The sequence below is a fragment of the Peromyscus leucopus genome, chromosome 9 (genome assembly GCF_004664715.2).
Source record: "Peromyscus leucopus breed LL Stock chromosome 9, UCI_PerLeu_2.1, whole genome shotgun sequence".
NCBI classification, from domain to species: domain Eukaryota; kingdom Metazoa; phylum Chordata; class Mammalia; order Rodentia; family Cricetidae; genus Peromyscus; species Peromyscus leucopus.
This window is the reverse complement of record NC_051070.1, coordinates 75008227-75031116: the sequence shown is the minus strand read 5'-3', so window position 1 is coordinate 75031116 and position 22890 is coordinate 75008227. Positions and strand designations below refer to the sequence as shown.

Here is a 22890-nt window from a genome sequence, read left to right as displayed (position 1 = left end):
TCGAGACAGGGTTTCTCTGTGTAGCTTTGCGCCTTTCCTGGAACTCACTTGGTAGCCCAGGCTGGCCTCGAACTCACAGAGATCCGCCTGGCTCTGCCTCCCGAGTGCTGGGATTAAAGGCGTGCGCCACCACCGCCCGGCAACTTTTTTTTTTTATTAAGCTTCTGATCCAAGCAAACTTTTGTTTAATTTCAACTTTTATAGATGATTGGAACTTAGACACTGATTGAATTTTTTTTTTTAATTCATGTAGCCCAGGTTGGCCTTAAAACTTGCTATGTAGCTGAGGATGATCTTGAACTCCCAATTCTGCTCTCTCCACTTCCAAGGTGCTGGTATTAAAGTGTGCTGTTACACTTGACCCAGTATTAGATGATACATGAATGTATTATGTTTATGTCTAAATACACTCAAGGAGATGATATTTAAAATTTGCTTCAAAATAATATGATGGGAGGTAGGGGAAGGAATCAATAAAACTATGCAGGCCATTGACTGGTAAGTATACATGGGAGCTTTCTATGTGTCTTCTAATCTAGACAGAGGTGTGCTGTTTTTTTTTTTTTTTAAGTGAAACAAATACATGTAGTAGTCATAAGCAATTAACATTGTCTTTTTATTTTTCTTCTTTTTTAGACATGATTTCACAGCAATCCAGCCTAGAACTCACTATGTAGCCAAGACTGGCCTTAAACTCATAGTAATTCTCCTGCCTCAGCCTCCTGAATGTTGGGACTACAGGCATGAGCCACCACACCAGGCTGATCATAATCTCGTTAAAGATTGGCACGTGGCAACTACTTTAAAATGAAAACTGATTCTTAGATAAGAGTCACAGCTAAGGCAGAAGTATGTAAACCAGAGCCCAGCTGACTGAATCTGTGTTGTAGGTGACCTGTACTGTTTTTATCAAAACTCTGAATTTACCACTAACAATCAAATCAAAGCCTTTTGCCACATTCCTGGCTTCTGTTGAAATGCTGCAGAGTCTGGCAGCCCGAAGCTGATGGAGGGGTGGGGGTACGGTGGGGAGCTGCCAGCTTTGGGTGAGGCAGAACTGTTTAGGCTGCAAGTCCCCTTGGGAGCAACTGAGTTGGGGCTTTGAACCCTGATCTTACGAGCATCCCTATTGCTACTCAGAGGCAACCACCTGAAGGCAGTGGGTTTGGAGTCAGTGGTCACCCATTATCATCGGTCTTACAAGTTTCTTGGGTCAGAAAGGGTGTCACAAGCTGCATGTGGTGTTATATTGTGTATCAAATAAAGCTCGCCTGAGGATCAGAGGACAGAGCCAGCCACTAGATTAAATATAGAGGCCAGGCAGTGGTGGCACACACCTTTAATCACAGCACTTGATATCTCATGCCTTTGCTACCAGTATTTGAGAAGCACACAGGCCATTAATCCCAGCACTAGGAAGGAAGTGAAATGGCTGGGTGGAAGAGGTATATAAGGTGTGAGGAGACAGGAATTTTCAGCTGAGGACTCAGAGGAACTCAATCTGAGGATTCGTGGAGACAGGATCGACTGAGGAGTTGGCAAGGTGAGAAGTAGCTGTGGCTTGCTCCTCTGATCTTTCAGCATTACCCCGATATCTGGCCCCAGGTTTTTATTATAAAACCTATTAGATTTCACACAACAGCTGCCCACGATCTTTCTAGCTTTCTAAAAATTATTTATTTTAATTTTATGCATGTGGGTGTTTTACCTGCATGTATGCAGGTATATCACCTGCATGACTTGAGCCTGAGGAGGCCACCAGAGAGTGTCAGATCCTCTGTGACTAGAGTTACAGATCATTGTGAGACACCATGTGGGTGCTGGGAATCGAACTCAGGTCCTCTGGAAGAGCAACCAAACCAATCCTCTTAACCACTGAACCACTGTTCCAGTCCCTGCACAGGAACTTGAAGGCTGTGCAGCCCATTTTTTCCCCAAACTAACTGTGTGCGAACTAATAATCACCCAGAGGGGATTTTGAAAAATTCCCGTGCCTGAAAGTCAGTGGAGAGCTTTAAGTCAGACTCTAGGGTGACACATGAATCCATCTGGCCATCACCCAGTAGAGTTTCCCATTACTGGTCCACAGCGACCCCTCCTATAGGCAAAATCAGCTGCTTGGGCGTCTAAGCGTGCCTCCTATCTCTACACCCTAACAGATGCTATGCACACCTTGGGAAAGGTCTTGGGTTTTGATTCTCCTAAGGCTTCAGAGGCCACCACCTCCTGCATGATACCTTCTTCTTTGGTTTTCATTTACCCTCACCCCCCCCCCCCGGCCCAGAAGATACCATCTTTTGATGCTCCCCACCACGAAGTAAATTTTAATTTTCTTATGTTTCTTTCACTTTTTCTTACAGCTATTTCACACAGCTGCTTTTATGCAAACTGCATCTTAATCATCTGAGGCCAGAAGTTGTTTCCTTATTCTTTGATTCCTCCATCATGACCACAAAAGTGAGCCCAGACAATCCTTGAACTTCCAGGATTCAATAGGATACCTTGGGAGCCAGAACTCTAAAATGTCAGAGAATTTAACTGATGTGAATTCTGTTAATGCTTACATATGACTTCCAAATCTTTGTTGGTAAATAGAATAATAGCGACTAAGTTTAAACCCACATATCATGGCCAGGCCATGGCCTAAGTGGTCAGCCAGGGCACTGACCGGGGGCTAGGGGGCTGCAGACAGTAATTAAAATATCTGTAGATTCACTTGCAGCTGCTAAGCCGACAGAAAAACTACCCTGGTAAGATAATGAAAGCATTCAGCTGAAGGCCTTTGGGAGTTGACATGGAAGGAGAAGTCCAGCTTGCTGGATCTCACACCAGTATTTCCTCTCCTCCCTGTCCTGTTTGTTGTGTGTACGCCGGCCGTTAACCTGGGTGAGCTTATTCTAGTCAGGGGGCCTGGAACTTGAGAGGAGGGGATAGTATTTTATCGCACCATAAGCTAAGCTGCCTGAGACTTTGCTCTTAGGAGCCACAGGATGCACTGCTCTTCTTTGCAGCCAGGCAGGAAAGCCGTCTCCAGCCCTCCCGATGGATGAGAGCCCAGAAGACAGAGTAGGTCCTCTTCAATGAAGGCTAGTGGTTGGTGCTCCTGGCCAAGTCCAAGTGCAGAATGAACAGAGTGAAAGGCCCAGAGCGAGCAGTCACTGGTCCTCAGGCAGAGCCCAGGGGGTTATTTTCTAAAAGAAGAAGCCTCTAGAAATTAAAGAAAGCTCTGGACCTGTTCTTCTAAAAGGTGGCCACGCCCAGTCAGGAACTTCATGGTTTGGGGAAGTTCATCATTTATAGCTTCAGGCTTAAGTAGTGGCTCCCAGTGGTGTGACTTGGCCCAGTGCCAACAGCATTCTGAGCCACGCTGACCTCTTACTGGCCACATGGCCGTGGTCAAGTTACGTTCCTCTCTGTTCTTCATGGCTCTTGAATATAAAATAAGGATTTTTTTTTTTTTTTTTTTAATCTCGTGTCTGTGAGCGTCAGCTATATATGACAGGAAAGCCACCTGTGGGATTTTTTTTTCATCTATTTATTTTACGTCCCATCCACAGCCTCCCCTCACATCCTTCCCTCCCAGTCCCTCTCCCCCATTCCCGCCTCCCACCCCCAACCCCTTCTTCCATCTCCATCTAGGAAAGGGCACATCTGGTATGAGTATCAAGAAACCATGTCATATCAAGTTGCAGTAAGACTAAGCACCCTGCCCCTCCATGGTTTAAGGCTGGACAAGGTGACCCAGTGTGAGAAGTAGGGTCCCAAAGCCAGTAAAAGAGTCACAGACAACCCCTGTTCCTGCTGTTAGGACTCCCATAAGAGAACCAAGCTACACAACTGTAACATATATGCAGAGTGCCTAGGTCAGTCCCATGCAGGCTCCCTGGGTGTCGGTTCAGTCTCCGTGAGCACCTATGAGCCCAGGTTAGCTGATTGTGTGAGCCTTCCTGTGGTGTCCTTGACCCCTCTGGCTCCTACACTCCGTTTTCCTTCTCCACTTCAGGATTCCCAAACTCCACCTAATGCTAGGCTGTGGGTCTCTGCATCTGCCTCCATCAGTTCTTGGATGACTCCTCTCCGATGACAATTGGGCCAGGTACCAATCTGGTCACAGGAAATGGCCAGTTCAGAGTACTTATCCACTATTGCTAGGAGTCTAACCTAGGGTCCTCCCCATAGACTTCTGGGAGATTCCCCTGCACCAGGCTTCCACTAGACCCTGAAATGTCCCCCCCCCCACAAATAGTCCTCCTCAGCACTCTCCCAATCCATGCCCCCCCAACCTGATCATGTTCCCATCCTCATCTGCCCTCAGTCCACTCACAAAATCTCTTCTATTTCTCCCAGGGAGATCTGAGTGTCCCCCTGTGAACTCTCCTTGTTACCTAGTCTCTCTGGGTCAGTGGATTGTAGCACAGTTATCCTTTATTTTACAACTAATATCCACTTATGAGTGAGTAGTGAGTACATGCCATGTTTATCTTTCTGGGTCTGGGTTATCTTACTCGGGATGATTTTTTTTCTGGTTCATCCATTTGTCTTCAAATTTCCTGGTGCCCTTGTTTTTAACAGCTGAGTAATACTCCATTGTGTAAATGTCTTTGTCTTTATCCATTCCTCAGTACAGGAACACCTAGGTTGTTTCTAGGTTCTGGCTATTTTAAACAAAGCTGCTATAACCATAGTTGAACAAGTGTCAGGATTTTGAAGTGATTAAAATGAACCATGCAGTTTTTTTTAGACTTTCTTTTTTATTTATTCTGTGTGTCTTTCACATCATGCCTCCTGATCCCACCCATCTCCCTCCCCCACAGAATAAAACAAAATAAAATTTAAGACAAAAAGCGGGGGATGGAAGGGAAAAGGGAAACTCTCATCCTGGAAGCTGCAGCGTGACACAGTGAATCGCGCGGTAAACCCCTTTATCCGTACGTTTATACATGCAGGCGTTCACCACCAAGAATCATTGCTCTGGTTCATGGCCCCTGTCTTGCTACACCATCGACAATGCTGAGCCCTCCCTGGGACTGTCCCTGGATATCCTGTTGCTGCCCTGTGTTGTGGAGATCCTGCAGCCCTGGGTCCACAGGACTGACCCCACCCCCTACCCCGTGCTCCAGCAGATCACAGATGGGGTGGATGTTAGGGTGGGTCAACACATAGCCCTGGTTCTGGGCCTGGGTCGTTGCAGGGTTGGTCAGCGGGCCAGCTCTCCCTGTCTTTGCCACCAGGGTGGGCTCTTCAGCATTGCCCCAGCGAGTTCACCCCTTGCAGCCAGGAGCAAGGGGCGGGGCCAGTGCTCCGGCTTTCAAGTCCTCAGGGTCGGTTCTCCCACACCTACACCTTCAGGGCCAGCTCTGCTGCGTTGCCCAGGTGAGGTGTAGGGGCCACTTCCTGGAGTGCTGCAGCTGGTGAGGGGCAGGGGCAGGTCTCCTGCTCTTATGACCTCAGGGCCAGCTCTCCCACCTGCCTCAGGCGTTGATAGCCAGCAAAAGGGAAGGACACTCTCCCTTGCCCATGCCACCGCAGGACAGATGAGTAATGCAGACAGCTCTCCCGTGTCCACAACCTCTGGGCTGGCTCGTCCACACTTCCACCAACAGGGTCAGCTCGACTGTGCTGCCCAGGTCAAGTGCAGAGTCCACTTTCCCGAGTGCTGCAGCTGGTGGGCTGCGGAGGTGGGGTGGGGGTGGGGGTGGGTGGGAGTTGGAGGGAGGGTGGAGGGGGGTGGAATCAGCTTGTTGGTCTGTCTCTGGCAGTAAGGGGCAAGGAGTAAGGAGGTGCATCTCTCCCTCACCCACACTGCCACGTAACAGACGAATATTGGGGACAGCTCCCCCGCCCTCACAACTCGGGGGGTCACCCACACCTTCCCCAACAAGGTTGGCTCTATTGTGCTTCCCCGGGCGAAGTACAGGGAAAACATGCAGTTTTTTAATGCCTGACATGTAAAGGGTTATTTCTCTCTTTCCAAGCAGACAGAACACCAGCCCACTGTTTGCTAGGCCATGAGAACATGAACAGTCAGCATTCTGATGTGTTCTTTTTAGGGAATCAGAAGTCTAATCATCGGAAAGGACCTCTACCACATTCTGAAGGTGAAGACCTCGAGGTGGCCCGTCTGGGGAATGATCTGCTTTCAGGAGCTGACTCTTCTTTAACTGAGGTCAGAGATGATCTGGCACATTTGAATTGCAATCAAAGCTAAAGAGAGAACTGGGGACCCTCAAGTCACCAGAGAATATGACCGGGCGACTGGCAGACGCCTGGGTCCCACGTATGCATTATGATGCGGTTCCGTTCTTCCCCAGCTCATTCCAAACAAGGAAATTAAATTAAGCATTGTTTAAAATGCCTCCGATAATAATATAAATTTGTACTGAATGAATTTAGTGTCATTTTCTTGTTTGGAATGGAAGGTGGGAGAACACTGGAGTGGAGGAGAGAGTAAATAGTGAGCCCGATTAATCCTGCTGAAGGAGAGGATGGAGCCACACGAGCGACTTTCGTGTGTGTTTGGTTAATATTTTCCTGAAAATTGCTATTAGCTCTAACTGATCCAAATCAAAACCCACTGTGCATTGTTGCCAACAACTTAATAGCTGAAGTATGGTGTAGAAGGTTTGCCGGGAGGCCACACTGGAAACAGGGGACGGGCGGGGTGGGCTGGAGCTTAAGATTCAAAGCCCACTGAGAAAAATACAAGCTAAGTAGGGAGGCTGGTCCTGAGAGAAATGGGTCAGATGACCTGGGTTCTGTTCCATCGGGGCTTGGCTTTATGTCACTCATAAAGGACAAGGAAAACCTTTGGGAGTGGGTGATAGACAACCTCAAAGGGGCTGAGTGTGCTGGCAGACATCCGCATCCTAGAACTGGAGAGCTGACGCAGTAGGGTTGTAAGGTCCAAGCCAGCCTTGACTACAGAGTAAGCTTTTTTTTTTAATTTTTTTTTAAATTTTTATTTATTATGTATACAGTATTCTGCCTGCATGTGTGCCTGCAAGCCAGAAGAGGGCACCAGATCTCATTACAGGTGGTTGTGAGCCACCATGTGGTTGCTGGGAATTGAACTCGGGTCCTCTGGAAGAGCAGCCAGTGCTCTTAACCGCTGAGCCATCTCTCCAGCCCCCAGAGTAAGCTTTTGTTTCCAAACAAACAAACAAACAAACAAACAAACCAAAAACAGCTAATAACAAGATTGCCTAGCTCTGTTCACCAAGAGCCATGGTTATAGCACCTGCCGTCTTCCCTAGGATCAAAGAAGCCCCAGAGAAGAAGGGAGGAGTCCCCTGCGGCCCTCAGCCTTCAGGACCCTCTGTTGTAGAGGGCTTTTACCTTCAACTTGAGGAGGTCGGGCTCTTTCTCATATCCTTTCAGAGGAGAGTGGAGGGAATCGAGGAGCAGCCTTCCAGGGAAGGAAGCCATATTGACCCATGTGGGGTCTTCAGCTCAGAACCTACGTCCCTCTATACACATCTGGGTGTTGAATCCAGTGAGGCAGAATTAGTAAGGACTAAAGATGATTCTCAGAAGGACCAGCTTTGGTCTGGAAGTTCCAACCCTCACTGAGGCTTCGGTAACTGTCACGCCTACAAGGCGGGGCCAAGAGAGGGCCCTGAAGACCCAGATCGGATGCACCAATCTCTTGCTGCTGTGAACCAGGACGCTAGAGGTGGACCAAAGAGAGAGCTCCAGAGAACACCACCGGACTACTCTGTGTCTTTCCCAGAACCTTCAACCTACCTATCCCTTCATTTGTAAGTTACGCCATTAAATAAATCTCCTTTTAACTATGTGGAATGGCTTTAATAATTTCACCAATAGACCAGCCTCACCCAGAGTCTGGAGCCCTACTTCCCGAGCTTTCATGGACAGGAAAATGAGGAGCTTCTGTCCCGCTCCATAGTCTGCCTTGAGGTGTGTTGACTTAGAAGTTGGTAGCTTGTACCTGGATCCTGACTTTGTGTCTCATCGGCTCTGAGCACAAAATTCTGTGGGGAAACATGGGCTGCTGTGGAGGACTCAAGAGGACCTGTGAAGAGGCCAGCACTTTCCTTCCCAGCAAGCGAATGCCCGTTTTCACCTATTAGAACAACTTCCAAAGATTCAAAATTCCTATCCAGGAACTGTGGCATGATAACTGATCACTCCACCTCAGCCCCTGGCACCCTGGCATCCATATACCCAAAGAGGAGTCTGGAATGTTCTGGCGGAAGCCCCATCTCTCTGCCCAGACCCTGCCCCTCAGAAAGTCCCACCAAGAGATGCTCAAGACCACTCCCACAGGGTATTTAAGCTGCACCCCAGAAAACAGACACATGGTTTTTTGGTCTCTCCTCTGGTCTCCTCTCTGGGGGGCTGGAGAATCACCCGGGAATGCTTTACCCATTAAACCGGGTCTTTTTCTAATTCAGTCTGATTTGGATTGCTGCGTCAGCGGAGAGGCTTATGGGGTGCACAAACTTTTCAATCACATTTGCCAATGAAGACTATTTTTCACATCTTCCAGAAAGGGTTTCAGGCTGACTCGTAGTGTGAGAGATAACATTTAATGGGTCCATTAAAGGTAGAAACAGCAGAGTCCATCTGAGGAAGCAGAGGAAGCTAGGCTTCCAGGAACCCTCTTAGAGGGGCTAATTAGTGTCACTGAGGAGCAGTTTGGACTGTGAGTCTCTAGGTAACTAAGGCAAGCAGGCAAGAGCGTTAGGCTTTGTGGTACCCTTCCACCACACACTGCACTACTAAAAGCAAAATCTTTCTCGAGCACTGATTTCCAGGAGAAATTCACAATGTGATTTCTTTGGCTGTTCTTCCTTCCTTCCTTCCTTCCTTCCTTCCTTCCTTCCTTCCTTCCTTCCTTCCTTCCTTCCTTCCTCCCTCCCTCCCTTCCTCCCTCCCTCCCTCCCTCCCTCTTTTCCTTTCTTTCTTTTTTTTCTTTTGAGACAGAGTCTCACTCTTAATCTAGGCTGGCCTCAAACACAATGATCTTCCTGCCTCAGCTTCCAGCGCTGGGATTACAGGCATTTTGACCCTGCCTGGCTTTCCCATGTGTCTTTTTAATATAGTATATTGAGTAACAGTGCGTCCTGCTGGTCATATCACTCTTCTGCACTGTGAGGTCATCATGCTTATAGCTAAACTGTATCTTTGTGGGGAGGTGAATGAGGCCGAGCTAATGTCATATTAAATATGTTGCTCTACTCTATTTTTACTTAATAAAATTGAAAGGGCATGGATTATATAGAAGAATAGAAAATAAATCTTCCTTCCTCCTTTTTTTTTCTTTCTTATTTTTGTAATGCTGAGGACCAAACCCAGGGCCTGGAACACAATTCCTAGGAAGTGGGGGCCAACACAAGAAGAACTGATCATATTAGCCAATGTAGACTATATCTCACACATTCTGGAAAGGGTTTCAGGTTGACTTATAATGTGAGAGGTAATTTTGAATGGGTCCATTAAAGGTAGAAACAGCTAAGCACGTTAGCTCTACCACTGAGCTATCGACCCAGAGCCTTGGAGGCAGGGTTTAGTTATTCCCTGGCAAGCTCTGAATCATTGTCCATTCATAGCTGAAGTCTCCACTAAGTGTCTCTGGTGGCCATATTCATTGCTAGCAATCAAACTGAGAGCTGTTTGTTTTCACCGCAGATACGAGGGCAACACTGTGAAAACCCTGCCCTGCCCAGCTTGCTAATCAGAGTAGATGGAGGCTGTCAGCACAAACGAGGCACTGGTGAAGGAGAGCAGCACCAGCAAAGACGAAAACAGCCCAGTTTTCACGATAGCAGGCTCTGCAAAGCACCTGTCATGAGACGGTAATTAAAAAATCGCATTGTGAAGAGGGATCCACTGAGCAAAAAGAGCATCAACAAAGATAGCATAGAAATCGGTGGAAATTGTTAGCGGAGTTATTTTAGCTCGTATTTGCAATAATTTTGAAATTCAAGTATGGATTCTAAGTCTCTAGACAAATCTGGAAGTCTATAAACACTTTGGCCAAAAGAACCACGGCATTTCTCCCAGGGTTCACCATACAGGTGTTAGCATCCACCATGGGCAAAACAAAGGATCTTGCCCTGGTCAAAGGGGGAACAAGACAAGGGAATTGCTGGGGAGTGGGGTGCACACCTTTAATCCCAGCACTCAGAAGGCAGAGGTAGGGAAATCTCTGAGTTCTAGGTCAGCCTGGTCTACAGAGCGTGTTCTAGGACAGCCAGGGCTACACAGAGAAACCTTGTCTCAAGAAAGAAAGAAAAAAAAAAGACAAGGGCATCCACTCACTTAGCAAATGAGTAAAATAATAAAATGTTATCAAGTATTAAATGTTCTGGAGGAGAAAATCAAAGAGAAATAGACCTGGGCACATGCCTGCCCAGCAGACAAAACAAAGTACAATTATTGAATTATTTATTTCAGTGCTGCCACTGGGGTTGAACTCAGGACCTTGTGCTTGCTAATCTCTTACTGGACTAGTAGGCTCCACCCTGAGCCCTGCGGTACAGTTTTGATCACTTGTTGAGAAGGAAATTTCTGAGCAAAAATCTGAAGGAGTCCAAGGAGGGATTCTATTGCATGTTACCTCCTGCCCACCCATCTCATACATCTACTCTCCCGGGAGACGGCACCCTAGTCCAAGCTACCATCATGTCCCCTCTTCATTACCTTCAGTTGCTGTGAAATAACCCTTCTGTACACTGTGTGAATATATGCCGCTATGATTGGTTTAATGAACAAGCTGATTGGCCAGGATAAACTTAGGCAGGAAAGTCAAACTGAGAATGATGGGATGAGGAAGGGCAGAGTCAGAAGAGTTGCCCGCCAGACGGTGAACCAGTTGGACACACAAAATGAGATAGAGGTAAAAGCCATGAGCCTTGGGGCAGCACATAGATTAATAGAAATGGGTTAAGTTGTAAGAGCTAGTTAATAATAAGCCTGAGCTATTGGCTGAACATTTATAATTTACACTAAGTCTCAGTGATTATTTGGGAGCAGGTGGTCAGGACAGGAAAACTCCACCTACTCAGTAGTTTTTTTTTTTTGCTCTTTAGATAAACACAACGCCAATGTGATCACCAAGGCCTCTCCTGGTCATGCCAATGCTGCAGCTTCATCTTACTCTAGTCTCTTGGTCACTCTCTGACCTTCCCAGCTTTCACACCTCAGCTGTTCATTCTCTTATACTCAGCATCACCCGAACAAGCACTACTTCTTCCCGTCTCCAGGAAGCCTGCCCTGATCTCCTTATGGACTCCATCCCACGTGGTAGAGGTCATCTGTGTACTGTGTGCCTTTGCGCTACACTTGCCCAGAGTCTGGAGCGGGTCTCCAGGGTAGAAACGGATACGGGGCAGGAGAAATGACCCTGTGGTTAAGGGCACGAGCTGCTCATGAAGAGGACCCAGGTCTGGTTCTCAGCACCCATACTGGAAGGCTCAGAATTGCTTAAAACTCCAGTTCCAGGACTTCGGGTGCCCTCTTCTGGCCTCCAGTGGTGCTGCATGCATATTGTACACACAGAGACAGGCAAGGACACACATACACATAAATAAAAATAAATAAAACATTTAAAGACAGAAATACAATCTGCTTCTGGATGACCAGCCTACTGAGCAGACAAATAGTTAATCCAGCAAACAGCACAGAACCAGAGCTAGCCAGGCTATGGGAACGATCATTATGGGCTCAGAAGTTGCAGCTGTTGCCGAAATGAAGCTGAGCAAAGCGTTTTGTAAGGGAGGGGGATTTTGAGACTTACTATGTTTGTTTGCATGTGAGAGACAAGGTCTCCTAGTAGAAACAGGCCTTAGCTCCTATCTCCATCTCCTGGGTGTTGGGATCCCAGGGGTGTGCCAGCATACTCAGAACTGAAGCTAGAACCCAGGGCTTTGTAAACACTAAGCACTGCACCAATTGAGTTACAGCCCCAGCCTCTGTTTACTTATTTTTGAGACAGAGTTTCACTGCAGAACCCAAGCTGGCTTGAAACTCACTATATAGCCCAGCCTGGGCTCAAACTCCTAGTGCAGAGATTGGAGGCATGAGGCCGCCACACCTTCCTTGAGACAAGCAGAGCTGAAGGAATGAGGGACGCCTTCAAACTCAGAATCCTAATTCAGAATTACTCCTAGCCAGTATGATTCAGCCTACAGCATAAGCTGGACTGCCACGTGTTGCTGGATCGGAACCTTGTGTGATCTTAGACAAATTCCTTCCCCTCCCTGAATCTCAGGTTCCTCCCCCATAAGACGAGAATGATAGTGCCTGCCTCAAAGGGATGCTATGGGAGCTCCACCAGTTCATGCATTGTAAGTGCTCAGAATGGTACCTGACGTTACATAACCGTGAATGTAAGTTGGCGCTCTGACCGCTGTTGTTGGTAAAAGGAATGACAGACAGGTCAGTGACAGAGGGGTATTCATTAAACAGAGCTGCAGATGAGCTGTATTTCGTCTTGCTGATGATAACAGGTTTTACTGCTGACGGTGAAGCTCTAGAGAACAGAACACACGGTCTATTACTTGGTTGATATTAATCTCAACTATCATAGCGCTGGCATATCCTTAAGATATATCTGTGGCCTGCTCAGTAAGAGGGAAATCATACCCCATTTACTGGAAATCTAGCCAACTACCAAGGCTTGAGAAGTTACGATCTTTTTTTTTTGGGGGGGGGGGTGGTACAGTGAACTTTATTGATGGTGTTCAAGAGAGTAGGGCTCCCCAAGCCCCTCCTGTTGTTCTGGGGGTCTGGGATGGAAACTGTGAGGGAGATGCTCAGTATCGGGGACTGAGATGGGACAGGAACTGCTCAGCAGCCGAGGGTCTCTCTTGCTGTCCTTGCTGGGGTGGGTGGTTCAGTGCGGGCTTCTTATTCCTTGGAGGCCATGAGGTCCACCACCCTGTTGCTGTAGCCAAATTCATTGTCGTACCAGGAAATGAGCTTCACAAAGTTGTCAATGAGAGCAATGCCAGCCCCAGCATCGAAGGTGGAAGAGTGGGGGTCACTGTTGAAGTCGTAGGAGACAATCTGGTCCTCAGTGTAGCCCAGGATGCCCTATAGTGGGCCCTCTGACGCCTGCTTCACCACCTTCTTGATGTCGTCATACTTGGCAGGTTTCTGCAGGCGGCATGTCAGATCCACGACGGACACATTGTGGGTAGGAACACAGAAGGCCATGCCCGTGAGCTTCCCATTCAGCTCTGCGGTGACCTTGCCCACAGCCTTGGTGGCACTGGTGGATGCAGGGATGATGTTCTGGGCAGCCCCATGGCCATCACACCACAGCTTCCCAGAGGGGCCATCCACGGTCTTCTGGGTGGCAGTGACGGTGTGGACTGTGGTCATGAGTCCTTCCACAATGCCAAAGTTGTCTTGGATGACCTTGGCCAGGGGGGCTAGGCAGTTGGTGGTGCAGAAAGCATTGCTGACAATCTTGAGTGAGTTGTCGTACTTCTCATGGTTGACACCCATCACAAACATGGGGGCGTCAGCAGAAGGGACGGAGATAATGACCCTTTTGGCCCCACCCTTCAAGTGGACCCCAGCCTTGTCCATGGTGATGAAGACACCAGTGGACTCCACAACATACTCAGCATCAGCCTCACTCCACTTGATGTTGGCGGGATCTCGCTCCTGGAAGATGGTGATGGCCTTCCCGTTGATGACCAGCTTCCCGTTCTCAGCCTTGACTGTGCCATTGAACTTGCCATGGGTAGACTCATACTGGAACATGTAGACCATGTAGTTGAGGTCAATGAAGGGATCATTGATGGCAACAATATCAACTTTGCCAGACTGGAAGGCAGCCCTGGAAACCAAATCCGTTCGCTCCGACCTTCACCATTGTGTCTCAGGAACGAGGCTGGCACTGCACAGAAAGATACGGCTGTCTCTGGAACAGGGAGGAGCAGAGAGCCGAGAAGTTACGATCTTGAAGAAGAACCTACAACCGCCACTTTACTAAGCCAACATAAGCCCCAACTACATTCTCAGTGTTTGTCCTTATACCCACAGGTAAGTGTAGTCCTCCTTTCCTGTCGCAATGGAAACTTCTCTTAGCAACAGAGAGACACAATCAATCAAAATGCAGAGCTGTGGAGCCCGTTCCCAGCGGCTGCACATACAAGACACTCCCACACATAAATAAGGCTCAGGGAACAGTTTAGAAGAGGAGGTAGAAAGACTGTAAGAGCCAGAGGATCAGAGAGTTTGCTGTGAGATTGTGTCTCCATGGAATACCAGAAGCGATGCTCATAAAGTCTCACCAACATGACTGCCCAAATGCTAGCGGAACAAGAAGAGCAGTAGACATGCCCAAGCGGGGAGGTGGGCACAAGGCCTCCACCCTCGACAGAGAGTATAGCAACTAAGGAACGCCGGAAGTGGGAGAAATAGTCTTGTCCATGGAAGAGCCAGCAAACTGGTCAGCCCTGAAAACATACTATATATAGGCATCACTTCTATAGAGAAGGCAGATGGGAAACCCCCTTATGCTGACATACATCCAATGAGGTAAGCTAAAAAAGCTGAGTGAAGACAGTTTGACTAAGCAACCTGAGGAGGTTTTCGATGTGTTGGAGAAGCTTGGAGAAGGGTCTTATGGAAGTGTTTTTTAAAGCCATACATAGGGAATCTGGTCAAGTTGTTGCAATTAAGCAAGTACCTGTTGAGTCAGATCTTCAGGAAATAATTAAAGAAATTTCCATAATGCAGCAATGTGACAGTTCCTACGTGGTGAAGTATTATGGCAGTTACTTCAAGAACACAGACCTGTGGATTGTCATGGAGTACTGTATGTATGTATGTATATATATATGTATATATAAGTATGTATATATATGCTCAGTCTGTATAATATTATATATATGTCTATATGTATACATATGTGCATGTAGCAACAAGTAATGAGGAAAGAGGCCATGAATTAGAAAAAGATCAAGGAGGAGCATATAGAAAAGGAAGGTTTGAAGGGAGAAAGGAAAGGAAGAAATGATATAATCTCAAAAAGAAATATTTGTAGAATGAATGATTTTTTTTTACCATTTTTTGATAACATACACACCAGTCTTGTGACTGAACTAAGTTCTTTACATGCATGGTCACGTGTAATCTTCACATAAGCGATGAGATAAGTCCTATGACACTATCCACTCTGCTTTCCAGATGAGAGTTAGGAGATTCAGTTTACTCAAAGGCACATGGCCAAGAAGGGGCCGATCTAAATGTGACCTCCAACAGCCTGATTCCAGAGCTCTTACCTGGCACTCCATAATGAATGAACACTCTCCCAGTTTTTAAAGTTTGAACACAGAAGCCGACGTGGTGCCACTTGCCTTTAATCCCAGCACCTGAGAGGCAAAAGGTGGTATGAGTTCTTGGCCAGCCAGGGCTACGGAGTGAGACTCCTACATCTAAAAATAATAAATAAAAATTAATAAATAATAAAGTTAGAGTGTTCTCAAGAGTAAAAATCAGGAAAAAACAAAACAAAACAAAAACCCTGGGCGGGAAACACAAGCTATTACCTAAGTTTTTGTTTGTTTGTTTGTTTTGGGTTGTTTTTTTTTTTTTTTTTTTTTAAAGACTTAAAAGGCAAGAGAGTGTAGACAAAGAACCTTCTTAGAAGCAAATACGAACTCAGGAGAAAGGGTGTGGACACAAGATAAAGTCAGGCCTTGCCGCTGAAAGTCTACACCAGGGTTCTCAAGTGTTCCTTTTCTGAAGTGACTGGAGCACAGAACAGTCTCTAGCTCTCTAAAGTTCATGGCGTTAGCCCAGTATGGTGGACAGACCTGTAGTCCCAGCACTCAGGAGGCTGAGGCAAGGGAATTACAAATTCAAGGCCAGCATGGGCGACAAAGTGAGACTCTGTCCCAAATAAACCAAAATTCATAAAGAAAATTTAGGTGGGCATTGGTAGTGCATGTCTCTAATCCCATCACTCAGGAGGCAGAGGCAGGTGAATCTCTTTGAGTTTGAGGCCAGCCTCATCTACAGAACTAGTTCCATGACAACCAACGATACACAGGGAACTCTGTCTCAGAAAAACAAAAACAAAAAAAGAAGAAAGGAAGGAAGGAAGGAAGGAAGGAAGGAAGGAAGGAAGGAAGGAAGGAAGGAAGGAAGGAAGGAAGGAAGGAAGGAAGGAAGAAAAGAGAGAGAAAAACTCAGGATGCCCAGTAGGTTTGGTAATATCCAAAGAATAAAGCCTTCACACCAGGACACAGTCCCTGAGAGCCAGAAGCCCAAGACAAGGCCATAGTGGAAGGGAGGAAGCTCAATGCTCAGAAGTAAAAGAACAGATTTCCCAGGAACAAAAGATTGAGTTGTTCTTAAGCCCAAGGTGGATTTTTCTTGTTGTTCTTGTTGGTGGTGGTGTTTTTTCCAGACAGGGTTTCTCTATGTAGCTCTGGCTGTCCTTGAACTCTCCAGGCTGGCCCCAAACTCAGAAATCTGCCTGCCTCTGCCTCCCCAGTGCTGAGATTAAAAGGCGTGCACCACCATGCCTGGCTTGCTTCAAGTGTTTTTGTGTGATTTTGTTATTGTTGCTACTGCTGCTCTTGCTTTTAAAACAATTAAAAACATTTTAGTTTTAATAGTGTGTGTGTGTGTTCCATCTAATAGAATCTTTATTGCAGTTAGAAATTGACTGTGCTCTCCCCCCACCACCAAAGTCTTGCCATGTAGCTCAGGTAGTAATGAACCAGCCTGCCTCCATCTTGGACTTGAAAGCCATCTTATAGTAAAGACAAACTAGGTTCATTCCTGTTTATGATTAAACCTCTGTTTCTCAAGGACTGGGCTACGCCCACCTTTAACCCTAACTACAAATGGTTCTGTACTGCCTGCTCCGGGAATGGCCATCAAGTCTTTGTTTCAAAAGGTTGTTGTTATGACCACCTTGCTGTGACCACTATGTAACCATGTCATTGTTTCAGGAGGTTGTTATCATGAGCTTGTTATGCTTATGTCCTGTTCCTGTAACTCTGCCTATTTGGTCTACCAAATCCCCTTTTGGAAGCCCCCTACTCCTGAGCTATAAAAACCTTGCCTCACATCAATGCTGATATCCCGAACCCCACTTTGAGGGAGAAGCAACCTGTGTACATGAATTTAAAAAAAAAAAAAAAAAAAAAAAGCCTGTTTTAATTAATTGCTTGCCTTAATTGATTTGGCCATGATGATTTGGTTGGTGGTCTTTCTCCTCATAGTTTCGGGATTAACATTAGCCTTGACCTCATGATCATCTTCCCTTAGCCTCCTGCGGACTGAGGTTAGAGGTGTGAACGCCCATACCTTGCTAAATATCACATTTCTTAGAAGTTGTTGAGGAGGCATTTTGGAATCTTCTTCAAATGTCAGATAAGTCATCAGCCACTAGGTATTAAAGCTCGGAGGTTTTGTTCAGGGCTATGATGTTCCTTCCCAGAAAGAACGGAGTTCACTTGCTGAACAAGAAAAGCGGAACACCTGCCCACCTGCCGTGGAGGGAGACTGTTCCCTTTCACAAACTTACATTCTGTTTTATGTTCAGCAACCAGAAGAACCTTTGGGCTTTGTTTTGGCTGTTTGTCATCTCACCCTAGCGTCTGGCTGGTAGGAAGTGGGATAAGTAGGCCATTAAGTGCTCCTGGGTTCTGTGTGAACTCTAAGTTTTCACCAACTGCTTTTCCACGGAGGGGATGATTGGTCCAGGAGGTCAGAATGCTGCCAGGCCACCTGTGTGGGCACAAGCACTCTCTCTGAACCTGTTTGTTTCCTAGGGAGCGTAACTTGTCTCCCCCCCCCCCCCCAGGCCTACTCTGGACATCTTTATATTGTTAAGTTTGATTAGAAGAGTTTGGCCTTAAGCTTCCTAAGGCAGCTGGCAGGCTTTGTCAGCTAGAGTGCCCAAGGTGGGAACAGAGAGGATTTCTCAGAAATTCTAGAATAAAGGATGAATTGGAAAGATGGAGGTGATGGAAAGACCCTGCTGCTCCAAACCGTGTGTCCCCTGTTGTGAGGAAGAGGTGGGGTGGGGTGGGGTTAGGATGGACTTCCTGACCCTCTGAATGGTTGGCAAGTTGTGAAAGAAATGTCAAGTTCCTTCTAGAAAGTAGTTGCTTTTAGGGAACACCTACTCCCCAAAGTGAGCTTTTGTCCCTGGACAAAAACCCAAAAAAAGATACAGCCTCAAAAATGTGATCCATGGGTGACCAGTGTCCAGGAATCTGGATAGCAACAGGGACACCACTTCAGAGGGTGTGAGGCAGACAGGGGACCGACCATTTGCCTCAGCATACTTCAGTGTTTATAGTGCCAGGACTGTCGGTCAGAGGCTGGGAGAGGGCACGCGATTTTCCTTGCTCAAGTGTCCTAAACGGTAGCCCCGTAGAAACCGATTATTCTAATAATATCTTCACACACAAAAGGAAATGACCATTGCTGGATATTTAGTTTTGAGCAGGTGTCATTTCCCCCCATTTGGAGGAGATTTTAAATGTAATTTTGTTGGTTCCCTTTCCTCAAACATCGTTCTCAGATGCCAGTAAGTACCGGTGATAAGAATCTCGGAGTGAATTTTTAGGACTAAAAACGTAGGTAACAGTGTGTTGGCCAAACTGCTTTCAGCCTTAGCTGCCCGGGTGGGCTCTGGCCTGAGCAGGCTCCCCCCACTTTTAGCCTGGATTCAGTCTTGCAAGCCCAGGGCAGTCTCTGCCGGCTCTGGCTTGCATTGCCTCTCTCTCTCTCTCTCTCTCTCTCTCTCTCTCTCTCTCTCTCTCTCTCTCTCTCTCTCTCCCTCTCTCTCTCTCTCTCTCACCGGCTTCCTGCAGCCTGACCTATGCCACAGCTGGTCCTGGCTCATACATAACCAAGGAGACTCTCTTCCCCCATCTAGGCCACACCACTTTAAAGCCAAAACAAACCACAGCAAACCCAACATAAAACAGTCTCTGCACGATCCTCATTTTTGGCCTGCCCCCACCCGGCAGGAGTGACAGTGGCCCAAAGCCCTTCCTCCTTACAATGATTCCTAGTAACCCCCAGAGTCGTTTTTCTAATTAAATAAACCTCATCTTGTCTAGCTTCCTGGTCAGCATTTTGAACCCCCTACAGATGGGTCTGAAGGATTAACTGCAAATCCTCCTCGACCTAGCTCTGGCAGATGGGCGGCATGTGTCTGATAAATACTCGGACGGGACTGCTTCCTCCTGCTCCTCACAGATAGACAGAACACCCAGCAAATTAATTTTAAAATGGTGCCCCTCACAACCCTTAAGTGGCAAAGGAGGGCAAACACAAATGATATGAATTTCATATGGGGAGCACATTATCGCTTCCCAATGACTGAGAAAAATAACCTGTTGAGTAATCAGGACCTCAGGGGGAGGCTGGGTCGGCAGGTCTGCTCTCAGCTTGGAGAGCAGGCCCCAGACACCCCAGGGGGCTCACCTTCCTGTCCTGCGCTCATTTGCATGTGGGACCTTCCTGCTGAGAACCAGCCTTTCTGATTTACCCTTTCCTCTGGGGCGCTTCTGGTGCCTTTGGAACTTGAAGGCAGATGGACCGGAACACAGTACCTGTGCGTATTTTGTGTTTCGAAAAAGGATGGATGTAACAAGGGAAGGCACAAACATCTGTCCCAGCCGTTAGAAAATTTTGCACTGAAGGACTGATGATCTAGCTGTCTGTTCCAGCTTGGAAAGGCACAGGCAACTTCAGCTCCAGGAGAAGGGTGACTTCTCTTAGGAGAAGCTATTTTGAAATGTTGCTACAGAGCCCAACACTGTGGTCCTGTAAATCCAAGTTTCAAGGATTAAGAGGTAAAATATCCTGGTCTCACTTTCTTTCTGAAAAGTGCAAGCATAGTCAAATATCTTCATTCAACATTAAGAGCCGTGCTTTGAACCCCCAAGACCTAGATACATAGGGGAGAACTAATTTTAAACACTTTACATCGGATTGGATTGTTTTTATATTGTATACAAATTATGTATATTGAAACTGATATTGTTAGAAAATGCTATATGTATATTTCTAATTGTACTTATACCGTTCATTTAACAATGTAATGCAATTTTCTGATCCTTGAATGTTATCATTACCAATTATTAGGATATAAAGAAATGAAAGTTAGTAGTTAGACATTATAATAGAACTTGTAGTCATATTAGGTATGTTCTTAGAAATTGAGCAGATATATTTTAGATAGACAGGTCATCTTCAAACCCTTCAGAGATCTACAGAATATGTCATTTAAAATGTTTTAATAACTTAGAAAATTTTTCTTTTTTGTTATGACTATGAGACATGTCAGCTCCTGGCAGTACCAATCTACTTCAGAGAAAATATGGGCATTGAAGAAACTGCATATGGAGTTAACTTTCATTGTGACAAAAGTTAGCCACTGGACAACAAAGTATCCTCGAATCAACAGGACAAAATGGACAGACAGGACATCAAACAAAGGACTACCAATTCTTGCCAAAACAAGTGTGGTTATGGCTTTATCAAAAGGCATCTTCTGAGGCCAGGACAATATGGCCCCATCCCTGAAGTGGCCTTCACAATCCGGAAAAGGTACAGTGCCCTTTTCTTCGAAGGCAGCTGAACAGGCAGTGGGCTGATGGCTTCTGATGTGCAATGGAACAGCAGCTGAAACAGTTATTCTTAAAGAGTAACTAAGCTCACGCCTCTCAATAGTAGACTGTCATTTAATAGAGGGATGTGAAGAAGAACGGGATGCTGAGATGAAGCCACATATACACAGCCAAGAAGAATGGACAGCTGAATTAAAAAAAAAAAAATCAACAATTTCCAGAATTTAAAATCCTGAATCATGACAGGACACTAGTGGAATTCAGGTGTTTCTGGTACATGGACTCACCAAATGTGAGGTTGAACTGTTTACCTTGTGTACATCCTACTTCACAAATGAGTCTGTCAGATACACTAAGCCTATAGGCTGAAGATGATGCTCCAACACTGCGGAGAAACCTCAGATGACTGTCCAAGCAGCTGGCTGTTTCAGTCAATTCACAATTTTTTGGAAGTTGCTTGCATGTACTTCCTGTTTTTATTTTTTATTAGGTAATATTATTTTCCTTCTTGGATCTTTGAGGGAGTTGAAAATTAGTTAGTTATAGTTGAAGATTAATTAGGATAGAAAGTGAATTAGATACATTTTAGACTTACCAAAATAGGATAGATAATGGAATTATTTTCTCTGAATTTGTCAAATACAAATGGACTAGACTTTGTTTAGGTATTTATTACTTGTATATATTATATATAGTTATTGTACTTTTGTATATAGTTTTTCCTATGTTAGTTATAACCTTTTTCCTTTTTTCTTTTTATTAAAATAGAAAAGGGGAAATATGGTGCTATTTTATTTGTACTAAAATGTTATTTGTATGTTACTAAATAAAGTTGCCCAAGGGTCAGAGCTATTAGAGTCATAGCAAAAGCTGGGCGGTGGTAGTGGTGCACGCCTTTAATCCCAGCACTTGGTAGGCAGAGCTAGATAGATCTCTGTGTGTTCAAGGATACAGCCAGCATAGGAGACACACGCCTTTAATCTCAATACCAACCATAGAAGACCTGGAGGTCTCTACAGACAGGCAGTGACGAGGCAGTCATGTGGTTGGGTTTACAACCAATGAAAAGGCAGAACAGAAAGTCTATATAAGACAAACACACAGGAAGTAGCTCTCTTTCGGAGAGGTCTCTTGGCTGAAGAGGCTAGCTGCAGCAGATGGGTAAGGCTCTTAGCTCTGATCTCTTGACTTTCTTCTTTGCATTGGTTCTGTGTTTCTTATTTAATAAGACGGTTGGTTACATCTACAGGGAGAAGCTCCCCTCTACACACAAAGAACAAATTCTGTCTCATGGATCAATTGCCTAAGGACATTCAGCTACTTTCTTGAAGAAAGAGGAGGCACAGCCAGGTCTGTAGAACCTTGTGTCAGTCCTTTACTGGGATGGTGTACTCTGCCAGCAGAATGTGAATTCACACACAGGGACCCCTGGGGAAAACTAGAGGCAGACACTGAGGTGGCTGTCCTAAGGCAGTGTGGGAATTTGTAGGACAATTTGGATTAAGAGCCGGGCAGTGGTGGTAGACGTCTTTAATCCCAGCTCTTGGGAGGCAGAGGCAGGCAGATTCTGTAAGTCTCAGCCAGCCTGGTCTACCGAGTTATTTGTAGGATAGCAAATGTTACACAAAGAAACGGTGTCTCAAAAAACAAAACAAAGAAACAAACAAAAAATCCAAACCAAAACAAAAGAATCCAGGTCTGGTCTGGCTAGCCACCACATTCTCTGTGACTTGCTTAGCCTTAGTTTTCTTCCTAAGGAAGAGGACAAGATGTCCACATCTAGTTTGTACCTACTGTCCTCAAAGGGAGACGGTCTGAGTGATGGACTATGTGACAAGTCACCTAACCCGTTTTCATTATTTACTTTCCCCACTAGAGAGCCAGCTTATGGCCACAGAGCCTTCATGTGTGTGTTCCATGCCGTATCCTCAGCACTTTATCCAAATGGTGCTGCTGGTACATGGTAGATGTTTTGTAACTGTTGAACCATATATATGTGTGTGTGTGTGTGTGTGTGTGTGTGTGTGTGTGTATGTGTGTTTATGTATGTGAGTATTTTATGGTACTAAGGAGAAAACCTAGGAACCTCTAGCAATGCAAAACTCATCACCGAGCTCCACTCCCAACACAATCGATATATTTTTATTTATTTAATCTTTTATTGTGAGTGCACGTGTGTTTGCTGTGTTTGTGTGGTTACCCCCAGAGGCCAGAAGAGGGTGTCTGACTCTTGGAGCTAAAGTTACAGGCAATTGTGAGCTGCCCAACACTGAGGTCCCCTGGCAGCAGGAAGCACTTTTAACCA

The 22890-nt window shown here is 46.0% G+C and overlaps 1 pseudogene; it reads right to left on the bottom strand.

Annotated features, from left to right (window-relative positions):
• Nucleotides 1-12681: 12681 nt before the first annotated feature.
• On the bottom strand, nt 12682-13844 carry LOC114695999 (annotated as a pseudogene).
• Between the last annotated feature and the right edge of the window lie 9046 nt (nt 13845-22890).